Source organism: Zootermopsis nevadensis, unplaced genomic scaffold (genome assembly GCF_977971745.1).
Source record: "Zootermopsis nevadensis isolate Lab colony 2312 unplaced genomic scaffold, Znev_1.0 Znev_ptg000017l, whole genome shotgun sequence".
NCBI classification, from domain to species: domain Eukaryota; kingdom Metazoa; phylum Arthropoda; class Insecta; order Blattodea; family Termopsidae; genus Zootermopsis; species Zootermopsis nevadensis.
The window spans coordinates 6066470-6092472 of NW_028259149.1; the positions used below are offsets into that span (position 1 = coordinate 6066470).

The 26003-nt window shown below is 39.5% G+C and overlaps 1 protein-coding gene across 11 annotated transcripts in view; it reads left to right on the plus strand.

The window, feature by feature from the left end:
- jim (zinc finger protein jim) overlaps positions 1-26003 on the plus strand; it is a 134032-nt gene that overhangs the window by 56025 nt on the left and 52004 nt on the right. Inside the window, exons 1-2 of one of the 11 annotated variants that reach the window (XM_087350221.1) lie at positions 14282-14384; positions 14570-14675. The exons of the other annotated variants lie outside the window; for them this stretch is intronic. The gene's annotated coding sequence lies outside the window, so the exon portion shown is untranslated. Of the gene's footprint in view, positions 1-14281; positions 14385-14569; positions 14676-26003 lie in introns of those variants that run through there. 11 annotated transcript variants of the gene reach the window in all.

Sequence of the window (26003 nt, forward strand, 5' to 3'; positions counted from 1 at the left end):
TGAAGAATTGCGGTTCTGCAAATTTAAAATGCAGATTAGAAAAAGTATTGAAAATTTATATTAATTCTGTCGTTGGAGACGGACACACAGGGTTAAATATATTACGAAACTTGAACATCAGCATGTGTAAATTTGTCTTCACCCTGAAAATGGCAGTTGCATGCTTGTCGAATAGTTGGAAAGTTATCAGCATTCGACGCGGCGTAATCCCTAAGGCCAAATTACACATTGGACTCCAGACACGAAAACCAAAGGACAAGAATTATAAGTCAAAGGTTGAGGGAAAACCCACGGTGTTTAAAAAGCAGCAACACGAAAACTATCGAACTAAGTAAACCAAGCTCAAATATAGAAGTTGGAATGCGCTGATACCTGATAATTCCAGACCTGTAGCAGATGGCAGGCGCCACACTTCGCTCTGGATTTTATTTCTTATGACCCATTAGACCTATTATCTTGTTTTGCATAAAAATGAGCACCTGTTTTCGGCAAGTGCGTCTAATTACCAGTCACACTCTGTTGTAGCTAAATGAATTATTTCTTATCGACAGATTCATCAGCAGATCAGACCTGCTGTGGTACTTCTCATCAAGACTAATGCTAGTTCGTGACAGACCTCATTACGGAACCGAGAAATGCCTTTTATTTGCATTCGAGACGTGAACACGGATTGAGACTGTCAACTCGAATTCAAGTTAGGCCTACAGAAGCACATACCAACTAATCGCCACTAAAGGGACCGTCAAATGAAAACACTTCGTTTTTAAACTTTTTGTGTTCATTCCAGTGTATACAAGGTTTATCAATGTCTCTTTTTCTTCGTGAACGGTAATTCAGAATAGTTACATAATTTCTCTTTCAGTATTCTGTCTTTGTCTCAAGCAAATACATGAACTTTTTTTTCTAAAAGTTTATCATTCTTCGCCCTTTCTTATTGAGCACATCACACATTAAACACTTATTTTCTAAGGACTGTACACTGCCGCTTTCAGTTTTATGACGACTGTTAATAAAACACTAGATGATCTGAATCATAAATACCCATGTGCTGAGTACTAATTTTTATTAATAACTATAAAATTGGCTTCGGTGCTAAACCTCTGGGTTAAATCGGGCAAGTAAAAGTAACTGGAATCTGTATTAATAAAAACTACGCTTAAATATAATCTAATGAACTGAATAATTACTAATTCTTAACTCCTTCTAGCTATACTGTACAGACAGGTAATTTAAGAAAATTAAACATTGTAAATTTTTCGAGAAGAAGAAAAAGATTTCTGTTTAATTTAATTCTCTGTGAAATTTATGTGATGAGTTTCGCCGACTTAGTTTGTCTGAATAACATCTGTGAACAGACCTTTCATTATTTCGATCTCTTCTTTCCAAACAAATTTCGGAAGTAAATCCGTACATAGGCCTTTATATCCTAATACGATAGCTTCGCCCTCTGTTCACACATTTCAGTACACACAGAGGCAACCACGATGAATCCCACATTCAACAACGCTCACGTCAAAAGGACTGAAATGACGGAGTAGTGGATGCCACTCGCGCGTAGTGCAGCCGGGGACTGCCTACCCTGATTGAGATTTTTCGCTATTTCTCAAATTTATTCAGTAAGAACTCCATAATAATATTAAAATAAACCACGACTACTTTCTCTCATGCTGAATTTTTCATTACTACAGCCCTCGTTCACTTGAACATAAAACCTCTTGTTGGTCCAGCATCCTTGATGAGATGATCAATTATTCACATGGTCAGAAAAGGTGTGCAATGGATTTTCTCCTCGGAATTCTCGCATTTTATGCGTCGCTTATTTGGCACTCAAATAATCTCAGTGGCTGGTAGAGAGTCGACAGCGAATAAAATGTCTTGTAACCATAGTAACGGTTCCAGACTCATTGCTAGGCACTGCGTGGTAGTAAGCTGTATTTTCCCGCATCTTTAGCTGCGTAAACTGCGCGACACGAACGATGGTGGCCGAGGTTTGGACGCTTATGCGCGTCTACTGTCACGTGCCCTCGTCAGCCAATCATGTGCAATCACTTACTGTACGCTGCCTCGGGTAGAAATGTTCGTTTTGCATGCAAATATTGTCTTTGTGAAATATTGCGAATTTCATGTGTGCGTGAAGCGGTTTGCTTTTTTCAGCATTAGGTACGCAACTGGTAAATAAAACATATGGAAGTTAAACTTCGCAGGTGCCAGGTTCTACACAGGCAACCCAGAGAGTTTGTGTATAAAGTAGTGTACCTTGGAAACGTCGCAATTTCTCTCTCCTCTCTCTCTCTCTCTCTCTCTCTCTCTCTTCTTTCGTGTTCGTCACTTTAGTAAAAGCAATACGCGACTGGCCTTCTACCATCAACAACCATGTAATCGATTGTCAACTGTGTTAGCATTGGCGCTATAATCGATTGCCAGCTGTGTTAGCATCGACGTTAAAGTGTACGTCGTTGGCGAAATCAAATAGTTCAATGAACCTGTGCACGGGTCCAGGCGACGCCTTTAGAACGATGTACCGAGTGGGGCGGAGATGCGGAGTCTAGACACGCCGTGCTGTGTAGACAACTGACCGTACACCTGAGTATTGTGGGACAGATTAAACATAGCACAGCCAGGCGTTGCGTAGCGGTTCGGAATGTCACTAATTTTGGCTGAAGCTGTAAAATGTATAATGTGAGTTACGTTGTGTTTTGTTGAGCAGCTGTTTTCAATGTTGTCAGAATCACGGTATGTTAGTAGTGGTAGTGAACTGTCACGACCTTTTATGCTTTATAACAAACCATCGCCCTATGAATTTTATGATTTAATATTAATTAATTTGTTTGCTACTGATGATGACCTCTTAAGGTCGAAACGCGTTTGGCACTAAGTGTCTTTTCAAAGTGTAAACAGTTTTGTTTTTATGCATGATTTTATATGTCTTCAAATAATTTGCCCAGATGTTATGTATAGAAATAACTGAATTAACTCTTCAAAGCCCGGTGGTAACTATATGTACCACCTACTTTAACATTCAGTTGCTTTGTTTTTGTTCTTTTTTATTTCAGATTGTGTTTGTGGACCCAGCATGAATCATGATAAACAGTTATCTAAACAGCACTGAACAGTTTGTATTTGCAATGAGACGCGCTGTGGATTCTTTGCGGTACGGAAAGAATATTTGTATCTTATATTACCTAGATCAGCTTCGGCCTCAGAGGGTCAGGATATCTTAAAAGAGACTTTCGGAGCTCGGTTCAACTTAAACAGTTGTCTTCAATGAATGGTGTTACAAAAGTGAAAGTGTTACTACCTGCCTTGTATGGATAAACTATTTAATCATCTATAATGTCTTAGGCGCTTTGATCTTTCCGAATATAAAAATTAAGTTTGGAACTATGAAACATTTTTAGACGTTTCTAAGAACGGGAGATCACTCTGTCGACAGGTCTGTACTTAATCAGTACAATACATAACAGTTCATAAAGATACGTCTTGTATCAGTCCGTCCAGCTGATTTCAAATACGTAATCCTATATTTCGAGCTTCTCTTCGGCGTACGCTCATTAAACCGCGTTGTTCTGCTATCGGCTCAAAAATTAATTTTTAAAATTTATAAATAGGTATCAAATGTTCTAAATATGTCAGTGGATCAATATTTTTGTAAGAGTGTTTATGTTCAGTCTGTTTGTGGATGGAACTTGGTTAAGAAATTCTTACATATTGATCTCTGTACTTACCAAAGATTCAAGGCGACGACAGAGGTGAATCTGTAGAAGAGGTGGATCATCAGAGTTGTAAGGACAGTTGTAGGGATGGAGCGAGACGGCACCAGTTCGAGGTCTGTCCTGAAAAGAAAAATAGAACTTGTGTCATTTATAAAAGAGAAAAATCTTCTAGACTCAGTACATTAAAACATCACTCTGAGTCAATACGCAGTTTTTATTATTTTCATTATTATAACATTACTACAGAGGAAATGTTATGTTCTGAACGTGAAATACTAGTCAAATACATCATAACACAAATTGAAACTTTTCTGACGAGCTCACAGACTAATTTTGATAATAAAAATTAACCATAACTGCCAAATATTAAAAATTCTTGTTTTCCTCTTCTTAAACCAGAAACAAATTAAGAATTAAAATTTTAAACACAAATTACTTTATAGATTTTACCAGTAAAATTAATCATTAGAAAAATTAATTCAGAAAAACCCATTGGAACCCTTCACGGACCCTCCGGGGTTCACGGAAGATAGTTTGGTATCCGCATTGACACGTATCAGTGCATAACAGTGTATTATGAGCCCACACAAATCCACTCTGCTTCAACTGTAACAGCTCTGGTTGTTCGACTTGCTTTCTGTGCTGATTCTGTTATAATTGTGTTGAGAGGCCTCACACCCAGAGTTCTCACTTTGAATTTATAGTGTGGTTGTTGGTAACTGAACTGCTACTGGCACTGCGCATTTTTGAAACTGAAGTAATCAAGACAAGAGAGGAAAGAGTGGCTACTTCAACGGTAAAGGTAGAGGCAAAGTTGTCCTTCTGCTTAATTAAGCACAGCGACACGAAAATAGGGGTAAAGCTCCTTGCATTCTTGACATCGGTTCTGCATGAAGGGAAAGGGCGTCCGATTCAACACTGGGTTAGAAAGATCTGGCGAAATCCGAAGTCTATCTGGACGTGGTGGTGAGAGAGTACTTTGCACAGCGCTAGAAATTAAATTTCCTTGTGGGATGTATAAAAGATCTTAAACAGCTTATCGGAATCCTGGTCGTCTAAAGAGACATGGATAGCATACATGGCTAAAAACATTGCGGTCCGTCTCATAAATTATTTTTTAAAGATTTGGTGGTTTTAGAAACTTCGGTACTTTTGTAACTATATATGTTCATTTTTTCGTATGATAATGGACACAGGAAATAGCTAGGTGATCTTGTCTTACTTTAACTGGTCCTGTGAATGCCATGGCAATTTATTTGTGTGTTGAAATTGTTGTTCGTATTATCATTTACATATATATGTTGTTGTTTTTTTTGGTTTCCGACTTAGTAGGTTTAATTAATTCTGAATCAGCGATTATTACCTGGTCGTCTGTATTAGAAAGGTGTTCAAATGTTTGTTTATTGGTATTTGTATGAGATTATGTTTAAATCGCGAGTCATATATCGGCCTAATACCCCACTTGGTACGTTCTTCAACAGAATTATATGTGAATTTGAGGGAACTGAAAAAGCAACTTCCCATTTAGTTAGCAACACTCAACAGTACATGGAGAAGGAGACGTACACACTATAATGTAGAGACATCATTTTAAATCCGTGGTACGAATACACACACATTTGTCTTCTTTAAAGTTTTCATAAATGGTCAATGCAAATTCTTTCCAGTCAGCTAAACTGGCTGGTGTATTTGTGGCATGTGCTAATTTCCTTCAGGCAAAACTGGTTTACAGCTTTAAAGCAGATCATTTCTTTTAATCCGTTATATAACTTTAACATTTATCTTTGTCACAGTCGATGTCGCAGAAAATTAAACTGCAGAATTAAAGTGCAACACCATGTTGTGAAGATGGCTGCCTTCTGGGTCACTCATTGCCCTGATGATGGAGGCAGCAAGGACATCTAATACGCTCGTATACATGGCGCAACAACCCAGAAGATAGCCATCTTCGGACTCGCCGCCCTGAAAATCTCAGATCCTACTAACATCCTGTTGTGTTCGTATTATAAGACGCACAACCAGCTACTCATTGCAGGTAACACAAAGGAAAAATACAATTACACAACTAGGCATGAAACCATTTTTAAGAAGTTTTTAAAAAGTGCGCAACATATATAATTTTATATAAGAATGTATATATTTTAGCCTTCCAAGGTGTGTGCATGCGCGTATTTTCATGTAGTTACTGTATGAAATGTTATTGGAATTTGATGATGATCGCCCGACTGCAGCTGTGCAAGAGGTGTTGACTATGGTTACTGAAACGCCGTTGTGTAAAAAGGTAATTGAATAAAACACACACAAATTATAAACGTAGGCGTAAAATAGATTAACCTCTTGGTAAGGTATTCTAGGAATATCTTATGTTACCTGCTAACAGTTTTACGGTTGTAAATTATTTATTGAACAGCTTAGCAAGTATCAGCTTCTCAAGAAGTTTTATGCTCCATTTAGTTTCGTGTAATGGCCCATCAGTTGTTAGTTTCAAATAGAAAATAAAACCACGAAAAGAAATTAGAAGGTGAAGGTGAGTCAGTCCCCAACGTTCATAACAACTTTCATAAAAATCATTCGATGGGTTTAAACGTTATTTTGCAAGATCGACGTACACAGTGACATAATGCCATTGGCTTAAATATTCTTGGGAAGTATGGTATGTAGGCTAACGAAATTTATGAATGGTGTTTCGCAATAAAATCAGTATGCGAACTTGAATAAAAGTACGTAACGTCAAGCAAAGAACATGTAGTACATTGACATAAACATTACGAAACATGTGATTCACTAAGTACCTATATAACTTAACCTCGTTTTTTGTAAATATATCGAGAAGTCGCTTGGCTGGCTGTTTGAAACCTTTAGCTTATGGAGTGCACACAGAATTATCGTATATGTTACTGACGTGCAGTTCTAATCGTTTGTTCCGACTGTACGTAAGCATTTCTAATAATTGTATCCCCCGAGGAAACATAGCAACTGTGTACTTTGTATCGTAAAGTGTGTCGCAATTGACGATTTTTATGAAACATCCTACATTTAGATGCTTCTTAAATTTCATGTTGTTTAATTACGTATCGTTAATGACTGTGAACTTATGAACTAGATATTGAAATGACACTAGCTCCAATTACGTTCCCGATTTTTATAATTGAAGGTATTCGGAAAATTTTCGTTATTTAAGGTAATCTCTAATAGACCACACACGGAACCCGTTGGTCTTTTGGGTTGTAATGCCGTGTATACGTTTAGCGACAGATATCAAGGCTTCGGAAAGACATTCTGTATTCATCTTGAGGGTGAATCTGTAAAGATGAAGCCTGTATGTTTATTCGAAACGTATATGACCACCTAGAAGCCCACACAGCTTTACAGCCGAAATACTAATATCGACATCGACATCGACATATAATCTCCTTCCCGTTCTCTGTAGTCGTTCATGCTTCAACTTGCCGAAAAGGAACATGCCTTACCTTCAGCATGTGTTTGTTTATAATCTTGTTTCATCTGGGATATCTATTTACCTTCGTTGTTCTCAATTCGAACATCCCTTCCTTATAGAAGACTGGTGAATCCGAATTTCCATAACTTTTTCTAATGTCGTCTCGTGTCTCCTCTTGATTTAACGTTTATCGTCCCATACCGACGTACTTTCTATTGAAGGTGACTGTCTTCTGGGATATTGCGCCGTGTTGTCTGGTAGAAGTTTGCAGACATTTCAGAGGTACTTGCTGCCTCTTTCATCACGACCCTGACGGTGGAGACAGCAGCAAGGACCTGTCATAAAAATAATCGCCAACTTCTCAGATCTTTCGTCCCTACGACCTAGCATCCTCTGACTTCGAAAAATGTTCAAGAACTATGTCTTTGCGTCGCAACGGCCCTTCGCCGTGGACTTCTAGGCGCAGTTGCTGCACCTCGCTATCAATTTGCGCAGACCTGTATGAGTTTACCCGCCAGCAGTGGCAGCTAAGCGGTCAGATCCAAGGCCGTTCTCTGATGCGAGGCTGGACCACGCTGCCGCTGGACGAAATACAATCTACGTCTTGCGATGCCTGTCATTCTGCAATGAATGGCTTTCTTTTATTCCTTCTGTCTCCCGTTCTTATTATTTCATTCGTGTTTCGAAACCTTTCTGTGTCGTGTTTTCTTTTAATGTTGCTTTCTTTCCTCAGTTTTCCTTATCTTTCTTTCTTTCCATTATTTTGTTTTCCTTCTTTCTTTTCTTATCGCTTGTTTTCTTTCCCACTGTTTCATTTATTATGTCTTTCTTTTCTTCCTCCGTTCTTCATGTCTTCACTTCGCTTCATGTTTTCTTCCTTTCTCCGCTCTCTTCTTCCATTCTTTCATTCTCACCTTATTTATTGCTCTCTACTTCTTTCCCTTATTCCTCCTTCCATTCTTTAATTACTTTCTCCCGGTTTTCTATATTTCTTTTACTTCCTTTTTTGTTTAACTTCCTTCTCTCAATTCTTTCTCAGCGCCCGTCCCCTTTATTTCCTTCCTTCCATCGGTCCTTTGTTCTCGTTTTTCTCACGTTTTCCTTTGAATGTCTTTCTGTGCTTCTCTCTAGCTTCTTTGAGTCTTCACAGTTTCGCCCAGATTCAGTTTTGTCTTCTGAGCAGTTTTTCACGTCGACTGCTGCCAGTCAGTCACTGTCACTTCATTCGACGTCCAGACTGCCAGTTTTGCATCGAACTCAGTACCACCACACCACAGCCAGACTCTCCGTTTCGCGGTGGGAACGTCGCACTCCATTCAAGGCGTGGCCGTTCTGGGCCCACGACCTAAAATCTGGCGCTGCACTTCTGAACGCTGTACGTCAAAAGTAGAAAATGTATTTGGAGTTCTGCCAAGCCAGAGTGCAAAAATCTGCCTCGTTTATACAATCAATAGTCAAACATATTGAGGTGTAGTCTTTCTTACGTTGGTGTGATTCTTCATTGGATTAGCTAGTTTCATTTAATTATACGCCTCTGCTCTGGTGTTAAAAATCTGGTTAAAAATCCGTGGATACCTTTGCCTCTTTCTTTGTCAGAAACACGAATAAATGCGTAAAATCAATAATAATAATAATAATAATAATAATAATAATAATTCAAATTAAGAAATGAATTATGTAAGAGACATTGGAAACAAACATTTGGGGTTCATTGAGACGACTTTAGAACTTTAGATCGATAAACGTCTTCCAGACTGGAAGAGGCGACGCCTCAGAAGGCGGCCGTCTTTTTTGCCGCTGTTGGAAGTTGAAGCCTCAGAGTCTCTCGTCTGTATGTTGGCTGCCCGGTCACTCACGTCATGCTCCTGCTTGCCCAAACTGTAGTCTCATAGACTTCATGCTGCCAGTTAATTCTCTCACTGAAGGCCAAAAGAAGATTAAGGGGAGACCACATGCGGCCCGCAGGCCTCCAGAAAGCCTGTGGTCTGCTGTCTCCAGTATAGTGGCTCTGAACCGGTCTGGTCATTTGCCAAATTAATTTTAATTTGCCTTCTCAAGGGAAACGCGTAAACCTTCTTATTACGTGCGTCAACTTTTTCATCAATTATAAGATCATAAATCAGAATCTGAACCTGACTTCAGTCTCCATGACGATGTTTTCACGTTTCATTTACTTTATATGGAAATTTTATAAATGTTGTCCTTTCAATGAGATATGCAAAGATAAAGCTGCAATAAATCCTATTACCGTTCAGCATAAAAAAATCCTTCCCTTCAACTTCGACGGGTCATACGGTATGCAACGCGTTACCTGTGGTAAAATTAACTTTCTAAACAATGTGCTCTCTGTGACAGATTAACAATTTGGACAATGAAAAAACATTGAGAAATACGTTTCATGAGCAGTGGCGGTTCCCATTGCCGTTTACTTTCAAAGTCCGTTTATTCTGATTACAAAAGTCTGTTGATGTTGCAAGCCGCGTGTTATCTGTGCTATTTAATTATCCCAGAGGCGATCAAGTATTTCATTAAACAATTCGATGCAACGCATATCTGGCGGCATATTTCGGGTTTGGACGGACTGATTACAGCAGAAGGAAAGCCAGCCGTAAGAGTGGGTTCTAGGAAACTGGACTGAACCACTGCTTCAAGCATGAACTACCCTACCTAGCTGATAGGAATGCGATGAAATATTGGTGAGTCACGACGCTGGAACAATTCAGACACTCGTTCAAACGAGAGCCATGGCCACCTGTAGCACCACAGTTCCCGACAACAGCAGTGTCTTTTGGGAAAGACGTTTCCGGTCTCGAAAATGCATTTGTAACAAAATTATGTACAGCTGATAATTTAAACCTTTGTGCCAGTGTCCGAAGAGCATTTGCAAATTCAGTTCTTACTTCAAATAAGCCACAACATTTGTAAATTACAAAGATTTTTGTTTAACGGCGCAGATATTGAACGAAGTTTTAGAGGTTCTTGTTGCCTCCATCGTCAGGGCTTATCATACTAGCCCTAATCAATCTGCCACACCCTCTTAATCTGTCCCACATTTCGTGTGATTGGTACTCGTATTTACATCAATTTAGAATTGTCCTCTCCTGACTAATGAATCTTCTTTTAAACAAATTCACTATTGCCCTTTCTTTGACGAGTGTATAATGGAATTCTGAGAGGCCCGTCAGGAGATGTTTCAAGGGTGTCCTGTGAATCACCACAAACACAGAAACCTGTTTAGACGCTGTGCGTTATGTTTGTCATTTTGTGCTGTGATAGTATAATGTAATAGATGGCATACATAAAAAGTGAGTTGGCACATCTCACAGTTATTCTGGAGATACGGTATTCGAATCACGGCTTCAGATGAACTACGCTCTGTGATTGTACATTACAGACCAGGATATTTTCTTTGTATCCATCTCAGTCCATCACAACCCTACAAACACAATCTCCCTTGTAATAGGAATATAATGGCATGGATTCTCGTCCGACGCACTAGACATCTGCCTTGAGAATTCTCGTGGTTTTCCGCACTTTACAGAGATAATGCTGCGATAGATCCATAAAATAGGAAGAAATTTTTCCCCGTTATTCTATCTAAATCGAAGTTCTCCTTTGATTGAATTTATGCAGAAAATCGTCATTAACTCCACAGAACAGAGTCATTCTAACACTAGTGTTGTTGTACGTGGATTCTATTGTTGCACAACGGTGAGGTTCAACAATAGAGCATTTGGTGATGATGTTCGTCGGTGTTCTATAACTCTATAGACTCGCGAATCCACAGAGCGCCAAAACCCAGAAGATCATCATCATCATCCTCACCGTCTGAAAACCTCAAATCTCACAATGGAACTTCTGATCTCATTGTTGTTAAATGGCTATGGACATACATGCGCAAAAATACATTAGAACATAAACAATGAATCATTAGGCGTGAGGAAAGCGAGCAAAATACAATCGATCTTGAAAATCTCAATGCGTCTTCGAATGTCCTTAACAATAGAAAGCTCGTCGGCCTGGGGCAATGTCTGGCCTTGAAATGATGATGTACATTAAATTATGAACACTGTCTAATTAACCTTGTAGGATGCCGCAGACAAATAGTCTTCAGAATAGCTGAGGAACTAAGTGCTCTTATCATGCTTCTTAGTATTGAAAAAGGTGCAGAAAGGCAAGTATTTCGAAACTCTCGCTCCGGCACAGCGCTTAAGAAATTCTGTGACTGAACAGAAATCGATTACAAATGTTTACGATATACCTGTGTAGAAAATAAATGGTATTGTTATTGATGACGATGATGATAAAAAATAACCTTACTGTTGATCCATTCAAGTGCCAGCGCGGTTCATAATTTATACTCTTCGTCAAATATTATGATCATCGAATCGAAGAGTATGAGAGAAACGAGGCATGAAGCACGCATGGATGGAAGGAATGACAAATCAGTAGAAAATTTTGGTTTGGAAGCCTTAAGGAAAATACCAGTTAAAAACCTAGATATAGAGAGAAGAATAACGTTAAATATGGATCTTAAAAGTAACGTATGAGAATGTGGACTAGCTGTACGTGGGGGGATAGTATTGATAAGAATCTTTAAGGTATATTGTAGGAGAGTTGGACAGGAAACGTCTGTTTCTGGATAAGGACAATTGACAGGCTGTTATGAACACGGTAAAGAGCCTTCGGGTTCCATAACAGGCTGGTAATTTCTTGCGAGCTGCTTGTATCTGTTCCAGTTGTTACGGGTATGATTATGATTATCATGATACTACTGTCCCATTAATTTATGGTGTCCTTTGGCCTTCTTCTTCTGACAGACGTTATGAATTGCCTACCATGGAGGAATTCATTTATAGTTCTGTGTCAACCTAAGTGAGAACAAATTGTTCCAAATGTTTTCGAGTTCTCGTAAATTTTTCGTTGATAATACATGAAAGTACTTAGGTAAAACGAAATTTCTAATTGTCGCTGATAAAGGAATACTGTTTCCAACGGGTTCTATTAGCACAGAACTACAATTCAGGTTTTTAAGAAACCAGCCGAAATGACTGTCAGATGATCAACTGAACTTCATTATAGTGAGATCTGAGGTTCTCATGGCGGGGAGTATAAAGACGACTGTCTTGTAGGTGTTCAGGCGTAGAGTCTGGTACATACTGATCGAATTTTCAGAAAAGCTTACTGCCTCCTTCATGAGATGACAGCCAACTTCAAGAGCAGTCCCGGTTCACTAGGTTCCACGCGGTCATCATGACATCCCATGATTAATTTTAATTGTCCATGAAATAGAACATGCCCTAAACACCTTCATGCATACATAAACGTGTATGGTTACACACATTTGAGCCCACATACATATATATATAAGTGGTTGTTACTGGGTTATTTACACACGCTGATTTGGGTACTGAACTCTGTCGGTGCCAAGGTTATTGGTAAGAGTGGAAAATTTAGACATGGTAGGGCGAAACGGAGGAAATGCAAAATTAAAATTTGTCCAACACAGATTTGGCGTGGAACAAAAATATATGCCCTTTGCAAAGCCTTTGTGTTACTTTTTCGTGTCGTCACTTTTTTGAAATGCGTTCGACTATTTGGTACGCATTTCTGGAAAACCAAGCCGAGAGGCAATCAGGCATAGCGTGCCGGTGTGACTTCACGCCTTTTCCACTCGACGATTCCGTTTTCCGGTCCGGTAATATTTCCATCGTCTGTTGAACCACTTTGCTGTCGGCCAGGCCATCCAAGCGATCGCCGATCAATCTCACAACCCGACCAGTTCATCATGCCTCGATCGGACACCAGCCTGCCTGTCTGCGTGCTGCCTGACGGTCAGCCTGATATAACAAGCACGAACCCAAGTTCAGAGCAAACTGATGTACTTGGAGTTTCGAAAATTGAGTCACATTACTGCACTGCCATTCGTACAGTGCTTCATTCTTAAGGTGGCGACTGACTTGTAACATTTACTCGTAATGTACATTCGCGGCGAGCATGTTACATTACACCACAACTGGTGAGGCGCATCGAATGCTCGTTTTGAACGCTCGGCTCGACTGTGCTCCATTCATTTCATTCAATATGTCGGACATGGAGGTTGTGTTATCTTTGTTCCATTTAATACGCTACTCTTATTTAAATAACTCGTGAATGCTCGTTACGACGCCGCTCGACTGACTTGTAATGTAACACTCAAAGGGATTCGCGAAAAAACCGACAACACGATGGAGCGCCCGCGAGCGTGAGCGGCTCGCATCGAGCGGCTCCGTTCGCTGTCTTCACTTGTGTAATGCTCGATTTGTAATACGTTACATTACAGGCAAATGTTACAAGTCAGTCGCCACCTTTATTAACGCCCAGGGAACTCATGGAACAGAATATTTCTTGAGAATTTAATAGTTGCTAAGTTGTTCAAGAAAATTCTCGTCCTTCTTGGAACCATAAAGTTTATTACAGTGTTTACAAGAGCTCGCCACTGGACCGTGGACCAGTCAGATCCAGCCCACATGCTTATATCTTTCTTTTCACTTTAATATCATCCTCCCATCAACGCTTAGGTCTCATAATTGTCCATTTCCTTCATGTTATTCGTCTAAAAAATTTTTGCTTCTCTCATCTCTTCCATGCCCCGTCCACACTTTTATAATACTCGATGAAGAGTAAATGTTTAATTTGTTTTATTTAACGACGCTGTCCCTTCTTCAGTAGATAATAGCATCTAATGAGAAGTGTAAGGATTGTGGGCTAGAAATTTGAGATGTGAAGAGAATTACAAGTGGAACGTTTCTAGAGCCACTGTTCCGCTGCACGTCATAAAGTTGTCGTAGCAAGAACAGCAGTCGATTCTTAACGTCGCGGTTGGATAGATCATGATCAAAACCACCGCGCAATGTTGCTAGGCAACACGTCAAAGTGACGCTGGATTGAGATACTGGGCCCCAGTTGTCTTGCTGACTGCAACAAGGAACTGGTGGAAGATCAAGGACGCTGTAAGGAGATAAACGCATTTTATCCACGCCTTACCAAGCAGCTAGTACCTTCACTATAGGTCATGGCCGTTAGCTCAAGATCGCTCGCTCGGCCGGCCGAAGCTGTTCATGTGTTCGTTGGCACACTTCGATTTCATCCCTGACTTCGCAGTCATTTCTCTCCGCAGCAGGGAACTTGACATTATCCACTAGTTTTACAGTCTTCGGAACTGTAGGATCCATATATTTCACGAATCAGTTGTAGGTGTCTCATAAACTGGCTTCCGACAAGTATAATTAAGAATAGAGACAACATTTCGATTTCATAAAACCCGTTAAAATTATTCAGATTTTAACTGTGCGTAGCAGAGCTCTTTTTGTCACAATGAGGATGAGTGAGACAGGAGGAACACTTAGCACCAATGAGAACTGCATATTCTTTTCAGTCTGAAACGACAAAGGACTTCGATGGGAGGATGGATCTCATTGAAATACGTCTGAGGATGTGGAATAGGAAGAGACATCTGGGTCAGGGCAGGGTCATGTAACAAGGTAAGCTTTTATACACCTTCAGGTTCCATTGAAGTCCTAACGAGTATAGAGAAGTATAAACAACCTGAGTAAATTTGCCTTTCCAAGAAATACGGCACACTGTGGAGTTAGTCTTGCTTTGTTTCACATCTTTGGACCCGTTTGAAATGAGCAGTTATCTGCAAGGCTTCAGAAAAACAGCCTGGTACAAGTTGAAGTTAGATCTGTGACATTTTACCAGTGCTCATTTTGGCTTCTAGACGAGAGAAACTGGCTATCGAGAATGAACGTTTCCATGGTTTGCCTCACAACCTTCAGGTGAATTCTAAGGCACTATCTTCAAATAGATTTTGACCGAGTCCTCCATCTCTCCATTTAACGTCTCAGAGACGACTGTTTTCTGGGCTGTGTAGTCTGGTAGATATTTTCCGACATTTCAGTGGTACTTCCTCCATCATCAGGACGATGAGTAAACTGCGCTTCGGTAATCTTCTGCCGCGCTGCACTACGCAACAGTCCAGAAGACGTCGTCCTCATGCTTACCGCTGTGAGAACCTGAAATATCACATTTCACGTTCCATTCGACGCGATAGATCTGCATTCGGTGCCGATACGAAGCCTCTAAAATTCCGTCTAATGATTTCATTCGTTTCTGTCTTTCGTCCGACACAATACGTAATTTTCAGAGCAGGGCGTTGAAAAAGCGGCAAAGAACAAGAATACTTCTTCTAGTTCAAGATCTCCGATAGAGCTGTTTGATTTCCAAAGTTCTTTGCCGAATTAATGGTCGTTGTGTCACATAAAATATTTTTGGAGGGAAAGGATTCGTGATTTAATAAGACCATGGCAAAAAAGAAAATGAAAGAAAGTAAAATATCGAAGGATGGAATAAATTAAAAAAATGTCCGCTGCACTGCCCTGGATTAAGCATTCGGGACATGAAAGTCGTTCATAACTGTTTGCCTTGAACATTTCGATGAGCTCTAAAAGACAGGTTTGCTGATCATGACATTTCTTTTAATGCATATGTTTGGAATCGTCTGAACGATAATTATTTGATGATTGGATTCATATTAAACCCGCATATCATCATGAAAATAACATAAATAATAAATAATATCTTAACAGCGGAGCTCATGCTTTTGTGCGTCTCCGTCTTCCGATGTGACCTTGAAATGGTTCACGATTTTCGTTGCCAACACAAGCAAGACGCGCGTTGCACGGACGCCGCACCCGGCGCTTAGAAATTTAGAATGTGCCCTGCTCCACTTTCCAACCACGGGAGTTCACAGGCCCGTTTCAGATAAGCGAAAAACATTTTCTATCTTAACTACTCGAACATCTAGACCTTCCGGGAAAAAAAACAGTTACCTTAAAGCGCATACTTCGGCAATGACAGCAGCATTAATGAAAAACAGAAAACCTGATATAGATTTGTCTAGCGGGATTTTAGCTTTGAAAAGTTGTAGCCGTGGGCCGCGACACTTTCAGCCTGATACTATCATTTGAGTGCATCGTCACCGGAGTCTTACCCCCTTCTTGTTGGCTACCCCTGGGTCCAGCGACCGGGAGACAGACGAGAGAGAGAGGTCGAATTACAGAAGAAATCTGTCTCGGTAATTCGGTGGAACTCTTGTTGCTGTTGCACCGGCAGAAGAGTGACCAACCTGGAGGGCATCGTTTAATTGCCTGGCAACGTAATAACATATGTTGTTTCGTTCAAAGGGGCAAGTTTTTCTGATACTCCGCACCTGTACTGGGCTCAAGATGGGCACATATGAAACAGAGAAAGAAAGAAAGAGGAGACGCGAGGAAAGAATGAGAGAGAAAGTAGTGAGGAAGGGATAATCGTCCTAGCTGCTATTCGTAACCACTACCTCCATCAACACTTTAAAACTCAGTGGTCACTGTATGTACCAACATTCAGTAACTCTGCATTTCGCCCAGAGAATGTATTTGTGGGGTTTCTATGGTTCTCAGAATGAAAGGAAATTATTTCCTTGAAGTATATTAACCACTTCATCTTTGTATAGAAGATGCGTTTCCTTAGAGGCAAGAAATAAAAATTTAATTATTATTTAGAAGAGCCTTGTGCCTCCAAGTGTTAGAAGTAACACGAATTCTAACCACTCAACGCGACATTCAGTTGTTAGTGACGGCCATATTATAATTATTAACTCAAAATAAATTATATTGTCTTCAGTAATTTATTATTTCCATATAATTATCTATATGTTACCAGATTCAGTCGAAGGAATCTTCATTTCGTGGTATCACGAAATTGTTAGCAATTTAATCAAACAAATTCTAACCAAACCAAATCTAACCTAAATAAAAAACAACAAACCCAACAAATCCTAAATGAACTAACCTAACGCGACCTACAAAAGAAAACATAACATAACCTAACCTATCCTAAGCAAGACAAACTAAAGCAAACTGAACCGAATCTAACCTAACGTAACTAAACATAACACAGCATAATTCACCATAATCTATACTAAACTAACCTAACCCAACCCAACCGAAGCCACTGTAACCAACCTAACTCAACCTGAACAAACCATTGCGTGGACGAGATAGGGGGCACGCAGAAAGATGCGCAAATTGATGTGAAAAGTGGTACCGAAACTAATCCATAAGTTCATGTGAGAAAATTTGAGTAGGGTGATTCGCAAACTGGCGTGTTAGATGATCCATCAACTGTTGCGGAAAACTGAGACTCGAATTGGTTCGCAAACTTTGCCCAAATTGATACTTAATCTGTTGCGCAAACACAAAGTGATACCCAGTCTCGTGCGCTGAACAGTGCGCAAAAGAGCGCACACAGTGATTCGCACTGACGTGAATTATCATCCCATAATTCGACATTGTCTTATCCGAGGTGTTAAAAGCATCGTTAATTAAATCCTTGTTTATTAATGCTTTCAGTAGTCTTATATTAAATGTCAACAACTTTCTTGATGTCTGTGAACTCACCGGTGGTACATTAAAGTCAAGTTATTTTAAAGGCTAAACTTAATCAGTTTTATTACTACACGTGTTATTTAAATGTGGGTATGCTTTTATGTTAACTGCATGGTTAAAATTTTGTTTAACGTTCATTATGAAGGTAGCGATCTCCGCGTGTGCATGTGTTCTGTTTCTGAAATTAATTACTGAGTGCTATTCGATTAAATTAAACACGTTATGAAGTTCTGGTAGGAAGTTAAGTTTTGCTTAGTTACTGCAGGCAAATCATTGCAATACTAAAAATAACAAAACTTTAGTTAAAAATATTATGCAGGCATAGTTTGTTATTCTTTCTCTGTAAATATTCTACATGTTTTACACAACTATAGTTTAAAAATTAATTTTTTTTCAGTTCAGGTACAGACGTAAATGCTAGAGCTGTGTCTCAATAGCATAAAATAATTTGTTTATCCAGTGGTACAAACACCAAAACAGTAGTTAATTGAAATGTTGTATTTATTTTAAATGTATATTTCGAAACAGAGCGTGTATTTCTGAAAACAGGCAATTTATATCTGAAAAGTGCAGTCTGTAGTGGTGTGGAGTGCTGCATGAGTACGGCGTAGGACCTACGGGTTTACGATCTGCAGCCCACACCACCAGAGTTCTTGAACAACTGTCAGAAGTTATTTCATCACACATTATTTAAAGGCTACGCACAATGATGGTGTAGCCGCCGATGTGTGGTGCTAGAACGTTTAGGTTTATTTCATTCCAACAAACGTATTAAAATGTGTATTTTATAAATTCCTTTTGAGGTTAAAATGGTAACCTGTAGACACTGGACCGGTTCTTTGTTCAATCTTATTCTTATGTAAAAGCACAGTTACCACCGGTCCCAGTACTAACTTTTATTATTCAAAATATGACAAAGAAATTATTCTAGGCCACATATTCTGTGATATTCAACAATAACTCTATTAATAAAGTTATTGTTGAATATCACAGGGAGGCTAAAAATAAATGATTGAAACGGCAGTTATCGTCAAAGAGTACGTTGTAACAAAGCATCTACCATAAATACGTTAAATTAAACAAGAAGGCTGCCTGCATTGATGTAAAGTTGCTTTTGTTTATTTTGTGCCGAATATAAAAATAGCTGTAAATTTAGACCTAAACGACTAGCTAATTACAGGAAAATAATTATATGTTAATATGAATCAGCTTTTTTGCGCGATCATTTCCGTATTTGGTTTAAAGTTTCATATGAAATAAGTTTTATGTAATGAGATCGGTATCTCTTTGTGTTAATACAGAGAAATGCTCAGGGGATGGAGTCGGCGTTTTATTATTTACAGCAGAGCACTGACCCTTCTGAAATAACACATAGTTCAATAGAAAAGTCACCTAACTCTCAGTATATTACTAATTGATTACCCTAGGATCCAGCACAGATGATTTGGGAGTGTCATCATTATGCGCGATTGTTACCCTTGTGCTGATCTTCCAAATTTGGAACAAAAATCCCAAAATACAGCTTCGAACTTACACCAGTAGGATGCACTGGTTAACAGACAGAGGCGTGGCAGAGACTTCGGTAATGTTTGTTTTCCATTCACATTTAAGTCTCCTCCAACGCGGGTTTGTCCGACGCAGATTCGATTGTGTCCGTGAAAATAAATGTAATTATTTGCCGAACACGGAAAATTCGATTATACGCGGTCTGTCAAACACGCCGTAGTAGCATACAAAAAAATCACTGCTGTTAAAAAACGCTAAAGACTGTTTATCTTCTGCGTGTGTCTTTGTGTAACCAATTTAGCGTATGTGAGAGTGTAAATATTCAGCTCAACCTTTATCCAACACCCCCCCCCCCTCTTTGTCTCAGAAACCGCGTTTAACCTGCGGTCACAGTCTCGATTAAGCCGTTACTGTCGAAACTCGTGTCTTACTGTTTTCGCGAATGAAACTGTTAATGAGATTGCCCTTGGACAGCATAATGGCATCAAAACGTAAATGTCCATGTGATAACGAGACAAATTAAAGCTGTGAGATTATGGCACTATATGATAAAATGAAAATTCTAGATAAGTGCACCAGCAGTTGGTCTGACATTACGATTCGATTTTAAAGTCTAACTTTCCGTTGATGTATCACTTTAATACTTTAGTTTTCGATAATACATAATCATATATCGCAATTTGTTCGCAAATTAATATTATAGTGTGTGATTTTTGGTTTACTAAAAGGTATCTCGTTCGTTGGTCGAATGTTTACTGTAATGATATTGTATTGTATTTTTAGTAATACAGTAGTTCTGCTCCAAACACAAACGTCCATGTTATCACATCACCGCGGTCACTAGCGGAAAGCAGGTTACAGAATTCAGAGATTTGTCTAAAACCTTCGTACCGAAATTCATACAGCTCTTATCGCGATTTGAAAGACGTACTTACCAAATGAGAAGAGGAGATGGAACCCGCCTTCCTTTGACAACGAAACTCGTTTGATAGAATGGTCCAGCAGCAGTGAATAGCAAGAGGGAGCAACCATCATGTTGTGATGCGAACAATTATAGCATTTTTATGCACTGCTCATTCACTGCAAGCAGTTCCTTGTGTAAGCGCAGAATGGAACTGTGTGTCTAGCGCAGTTAATTTATTTTTGTTGCAACGAGCCTGCAGGGTGACGTACTGTAATTTACTTCGCAGTAATTAACATTGTGGGACGCTCGGTAGATATTCCCCTGAGGGATCTAAGGTTTGAATCCTTCCTCCATATCTTGCTTGTGACAACGACCAAAATGGAATAGAAAGATGGAAAGGAAGAGAAGAAAATGAAAGAAAGAAACGCAACGAATAAAAAATAATGTGAAAGCAAAGTGAAAATTATAATTTCAAACTTTTACGTTTTTACACATCTGGAAACTATGGAATGGGTTAATTAAACTGTTTGAAAGTTCACAGTGACGGCGCTAGATCACAATAGTTCTGTTTTACAAGCTCTGCTACCATTAGGCAGCTTTCAGAATTTTATACTTGTAAAACGGGTGACAGAACTTTGAAACAGGAATAAGAAAGAAATTGCGGATAAAAGGTGGGAAGAAGGCACAGGAATGAAAGTGACAATGGAATAGAATAAATGAGAAAAGGGTAAAAATAAGATATAAATAATTTCCTGATGAATATCTGCCAGCCTTCACCACTGATGTTTGATGTTTTGAGGACGACTGATTTTATGATGACAATCATTGTTAATATTTGTACAACTGATTCTCAAAGGCGGGTGTGATCAAGCGCTGTTGATACATGCAGTGTGTGTGTCATTGCTGACTAAATTGGCCGTCGGTAGACGAGTGTTTGTTTCAATGTTGATGAATAATAATCTTCCGAGAAGCGGTAGCAATCGCAGAAACCCTCTAACCAAACAAATGCATCGAGAGCTGAGGAAAACTGTGAAAAACGCGAGCTTCAACAGACCAAGCAGGCGTTCTTTATTCTGAACGACGATAAATGGAAAATATACAATAATTAAGATAAATTTGCCCTTGTAGGATGAGATTAGCGGTTATGTAGCGCGCACGGGAAATCAGAAATACGTAGACAGTGTTGGTTGGAAGCCTGAAGAGAAGAGACCGCTTGGTAGACCTAGACGTAGTGGGAGGATAATATTAAAACGTATTTTCGCGAAATAGGTTTGGAGGGTGTGGATTGATTCATCTGACTCAGGACAGAGACAGGTGGCGGGCTGCTACTAACACGGGAATAGACCTTCGGCTTCCATAAAACGCCAGAAATTTCTTCGTCGACTAAGCTTCTCATTACCTTCTCCACAAGGACTCTGCTCTGTGGCGTTAGCTGTTTCTTGGAAGTAAAGCACGACGCCCTGACGCTGTGTGCATTCTTGGCCTCGGCACCACACAGAGATGAGTGGTTAGCTTCACGCTTCGGGAGATTTATCCCCGGGAAAAGAGACCCAGAGTGTATTCCAGAGCCGGTCTGTGCGTTATGGCAACGTAACAACTTCTAGCTTCTGCCGGGAACCAGAGTCCAATCGTCCGGCCAATAGCCAGCCGGGAACATGGCTGAGCTGTGGTGTGAACAATCGCAGGTCATTTTTAAATTTCGCTTTTTTTTTCTTTTCACCGAATCTTAATAAAGGTTTTTTTTACAAACATTTGATTAATATTTGATTCTTCTTCATTACTTCAAGTCAGGCGCTATGCACCGCAAAAAGTGAAATCGCATTCCTTCAAGAAAGCATTTGGTTACATTCTCGCGCTGCAATGATGAAAATATCAGCTACGAACAGGTAGGGAGTTGCATCCAGAGGCAGTGCCTTCTGTTCTCCTCGCTGCTGCTAATGGACCGCCCATGTTCCCCTTCTACTGCTACCTTGACCATCAGTGCCAGCAGAACTAGCCTCAGGCGTGGAGTCTAGATCAGCATCGCAGGCTCATAATTCTGTGGGTGCAGCGTGTTTACAGCGCCAGGACAATTTACGTGAGGCTCAGCTACAGGGGCAAGTACAGAGCTCGGGGGGAAAAGAGCTACTGTACGTAGCAAGTATCTCAATACGGACGCATTTCAGTGGGCAGAAAACGCAAAGTGCAAGTTCAACCGAAGATCTGCGAGAGTAGCAAGAGAATTGGCCAGTAACTGATCACATTCACTACTATGGAGACCGTAAACTTAACGTAGATGCCAAGATGATCTCATGAGTCTAATTTTTCTTGAAAGGAGGAATTATTCTAATTAAAAGTGTCAAGAGGTTACAATAATCCTATAATATTCTTTGTGTTTCCTTTGTGGTATAACCGAATGCTTTTTGAAAGCACTTCGGCCTGAAAGGGTTAATTCTGTTAAAGATTTTCCGTTCGTTTCGGAAAATAATACAAGTCCGTAAACTGAATGGCCATAGAAGAACTGTTCATGCAGGAACGTCTCTTTTTATTTAAGGATTAACAGGAGTATTAAGAGAGTTGCAGTAAATACATTTTTGTCTCAGGGACTCCAGCTTCACCAAAGTACTCACGAAAAATCTGTTAACATCCACCATAAATTCTACGCGGTCTGCATAGGAGAGCAGAGCTTTGGCGATTAGAAGTCTGCGCCTAACAGCATGAGCTACGACGTGACATTTTGTAGCTTGTACGATATAAACCATATCATGCAGTCCGTTATTTTGTAATTTAATTTTGCATTTAATTCCACGTGGCTCTGAGAAGAATAAATCTGATGTTTATTTAACATGCAATTTGTGTTCCCAAGCTCCATTTTAGCATGAGGTAAAATAAATACATAAGATAGATTTATATTTGTGGACTATTATTCATATAATTGCGGGCATGGCCTACGGAATTTTGCCTCGGATGAAATATCTGAACAATATTTTTTTTTAAATCGCTAAATTGAAGTTTGAAAAAAATAGGAGTATTCTAGCACCTCCCACTTCAATTGAGACTCATTTTAAAAACTCGGATTTTCCTTTTTAACTCTATTAATTCTGACTGCGCGTAATTTGATAAAAATTATCATCTCTGAAACTACTTGATAGGGATCAACCAGAGTAAACTCATGACAGAACACATTTATCAGAATCGGATAAGATATAAACAGGTGAATCAAATAGAACCCACATTTTACTAACCTCGTGGAGAACAGTTCTTACTGAGAAGCTGATAGTTTCTCAGTTGCAAAGAAAGTCCCCGTCCTTTATGGAAACCGAAGATTCATTCGTAGGTTCACAAGATTCCGCCCTTGCCCTGTCCTGGGTCTGATAAATCCAGTCCACACATTCCTGTCTTATTTAGTTAAAATCCATTTAATATTATCCTCTCATTTCTGCCTTTGTCTTCCGAATGTCCTTCCAAAACCCTGTATGCCTTCTTGCTCTCCAAATGACAAGCCCATCGCACTTCCTTTTTTCTAAATTTGATACTTATCATTTAGTTTCATACAACCTTCTGTCTTTCCTATGTTATGTGTTCAGCGCCGTGTCCTCAAACTCCGTCAATTTATTGTCTTTCCCTAATGTGAGCGACCGCCAAATTCCGTTCCCATAAAAATAATTGGTTCAGTTACAGTTTCGTTTACTTAAATCTGAACATTTAAGTTTAGGAGACCGGAAGGTGATTCTGAAGTGCGCGATAGCAAAAATTCCCCGGACTGAATGTGCTTTTAATTTTTTCGTAAAATGGGGGGCCTCATGCAGTTGAAAGAAATGAAAAGAATCACCTCGGCCTGTTTGAAGGCACTACCCCACAATAATATCCAGCTAATAATCTATCAGGATAGACGGTCTCCGTGTCGGAAGTCAAATCCAGGACCTCTGAAATGCAATGGATGATACCCTACACACGCTAGACGACAGTATGGCAGGGACCTAGTTTCAAAAACCCATTCGGACTTGTTCCCCGTTTCTTGTCACTGGCACAAACAGTTCAACGCACAGTCTGTGGGATTCATGTAAGTGCTACAAGGTTGTGAAAGAGTACTTCAAAGAATGCAATACAAAGTGATGACCGTTAGAGGTCACTCATCCAAGTTCTAGGCTAGCAACAGACCGTCGTTCAGCCAATATGCATAGCCTTGCTCTCTTTATGGCCCTAGAATCAAATAGGTGTAGTTTCTTTGCACAGTGTTTCCAGATCAGAGGCGAGGAATTATTTTTCTTGCCCAGATGGGAATACTTTGTAGTGACTTCAGGTCGGAAAATTTCCCGAGAAACTTTCGTTTTTGAAAAAAATGTTACATAACCATCAGTAGTATTCGCTCTAACTGTACACACGCCAAAATACAAAAACTAGTATAATAAACAAATAATTATGTCAGGTATAACCTCACTTCGGCTCTGAAGAGGAAGACGATACGATTCTCCGAAGCGCTGTCATCCACACGGCGAGTGTACACGAAGGAACATCCGTCAGGGTAGACGTTATTCCGACAAAGATATGAATCGGGTACCACTATAAGTGTTGTTACTGATACACCAGTCTTATCAATATCGATTTTCAAGAGGAAGAGAACATAATAAAGTCAAAACTTCAGAGAAGAGTACTGGGTTCGATTCCTGGCGAGGGCTGTTACTGTAGCTCTGAAACTAAGCCCGATAGAATAACGCCACCAAGACCAAAGTTCTTTCCGCGAGGAGATTACAGAAACAAAGACCAAAACTTCGAAAATCTGTCCTGGGTTCAAGGCCCGATTATGAACAGGGCCAAGGCGTAAGTTACGTGTTTCGGCGACCGAAACTAATCCAAACGAAACCAGTCTTACCCAACCTAAATTAAACTTAAAATAAATTTAAAAAAATAATCACAGGTAAAATAATGAAACATAACGTACTCTAACAAAACCTAATCCCCCCCAAAAAATCTCAGTTTAACCTAACCTGACCTAAATCAACCGAAACCAACCAAACCGAACCAAACAGAATCAAATGAAACGAAATAAACCATACTTAACTGAAACTAAACATAACATGAGAGAAATAACACAGCACAAAGTAATTTAACTTAATATAACCTAACGTGACACAATCAACCAAACCAAACCAAATCATCACAACCCACCATAGCAGAACACAACATCAGCCTTATAAGATTCGAACCTAGTATCTCCCGACTACTAGTCATTCAGTCAGTCATGTTTGCTCGGTTCAAAGTAAGAGATGTTATATTACTTGCAAGACTAATTACCTCTATGTGTTAATCTGTTCCTGAGAAGAATGACGTAAATTAATCTTCAGTGGAGTCGAATCAATGGAAATATTAACTTACAATGGATTTATTCAGCAAGTCATACACAATGTCTGTACTTCAGCACAGAACAGCCATTTTCTTTCTTCACATTATGTTTTAAAGCTTCAGACAGGCACATCTCATCACTACAAATATTAGTATATTAAACTTATTAACGCGTGTGTAAGTATTTAAAAAGCATATACACAGTTTTATTTAGAAGAAGTTCACGTTTCAGAGCCAAGCGGTAACTATGTGTACCACTTGTTTTAATAATCGGTTGTTCTGCAATTTGCTAACAGAATTTATTTATGGATTTCGTATGATTCTGAAAATAAACATCAAGTATTTCCTTAAACAGCATTAGCAAAGGATCTTTGTAAAGGAGACGCGTTGCGGTTTCTTTGAGGTATGGACTGAACGTTTAAAAATCTTCCTCTTCTGTCTTTTTTATTAGTTCATCTGCTGCAAAGGGATGAAAGTCACACTTCTGAAGTAGAAAGCCTATATAATATAAATTATAGGTTTATTGTTTACTAGTAAATATACGGGCATCTAAATACGACCATTGTGCTTTCTGTTTCAAGGCAGTGCCTCTGTAAGCACACGAATCGCGCCCGACCTTGAGATTGTACGCCGAATTTTACAAATCCCAA